Source organism: Rutilus rutilus (assembly GCF_951802725.1).
Source record: "Rutilus rutilus genome assembly, chromosome: 1".
NCBI classification, from domain to species: Eukaryota; Metazoa; Chordata; class Actinopteri; order Cypriniformes; family Leuciscidae; genus Rutilus; species Rutilus rutilus.
Window position 1 is genome coordinate 2,329,628 of NC_140209.1, and position 1,632 is coordinate 2,331,259.

Consider the following 1,632-nt stretch of genomic DNA (forward strand, 5'->3'; position numbering starts at 1 on the left):
AATAAGTCTCCTTTCCTGAGATGTTTGTTAGGAATATGTTAATTCCCCTTCATGAGCTGGTAATGTATCTGTAAGTCCACTGAAGCGAGTTGTAGTTGAGAAGCTGCTTCAATAACCGAGAGCTAGATATTGGGTCTTAAACACCTCACGACACCCTGAAGGAGCCACTGAGAGGTCAGACTTGAAGCACTGTTCCTGAGATGCTCTTCTTGGTGGTTAACTGTAAGCAGCAGACAGATCCAGCAAGAGGAGAACTGAGGATTCAGAGGCTCCTCTTGCCAGTCTCAGAGCTTCAATAACCGAGAGCAGGGCCGTCTCAGTTTAGTGGCGCTTCTGAAGCCAGACTGGTTGTTGTCCAGGAGGATGTTCTGTGTGAGAAATGGAGATAGTTGGTGGAAAACGACTCGTTCAAGTGTTTTAGCAAAGTGGTCCAGAAGTTCAGGGAGGCGGAAGTTAAATCAGTGGTGCTTGAGAAATACATCCCAGATCTTCCAGAGCATTTGTAGTGTTGATAAAGGAGTCTGGATCTGATATATTTCTCAAGGCTGGAGAGAGTAAAGCAGAACGTTATAATCCATGTGTAGAAACTCCCTGAAGACAGTTAATATCTGCTTTACAGACGCTCATGTGCAAATGCAGGCTTATTTTACCAAGCTGATGCTAATAATTACTTTACAATACTTTTAAAATCTGTTTTATAACTCAGGAGTCATGGATAGTGGAAACCTTTTCAGTAATGAACCAATTTTATCAGTAATAATGGCAAGATTTTACTTCTAGAGTTTAATGGCATGCTGGAAACTGCTAAAATAAAGAAGTGAAACTGACAGTAATGCTAAGAATAGCCTGTAAGGGTGGATTTCCTGCAGGGGTTCAGTCTGCAAGACTGCCGAATGACTAAAGAAACGTTGTCAGCAAGATGGTAGAAAACTGCACATTTCTGCCACTTATACCAGCGACGGAAATAAGCGCAGTTACAATAGCTTAATATGTGGGAGAGCGTTGCTGTAGAGAGTGATGATATTGTATTGCAATATGAAGCACTTCAAAGTCAATACCTAATAAAAACTAGTTAGCACATTATTTGTAATTGAAAAGGTTTAATGACAAAATATGGTTATGGTTACACTTAAAATAGTTACAAAATAGATGATGATAACTTATACCATTAATTGTACCCAGCATATATGTAAAATGTTACCAGAGAGAGAGAGAGAGAGAGAGAGAGAGAGAGAGAGAGAGAGAGAGAGAGAGAGAGAGAGAGAGAGAGAGAGGAGAAGGGACCAAGAGCAAAAGAGAGCAAGAGCACAAAAAGAGACAGAGCAACAGTTACAATCTTCTTTTATCCTTTCCTGGCCATGTAACTTTGTAATCCCGCACTCGATCGGCCCAAAAACAGGCATCCGACCAGCGGGGAAACTGCGTGTTACTGTCTAAAACTTTAAATCAAATACATTTATAAATATTTCTCCTATGTATTCTCTAGTTATTTCATCTGACTCCATAAGTAAAAAGGTTTTAATGATATCCGTGCAACATTAAATGTATGCGAATGTTTGACTATTGACTATTCTTTTTAAACTCTTTAATGAAAACAATGTTAGAGTCCGTTAGGATAAAATCAAATGTTTA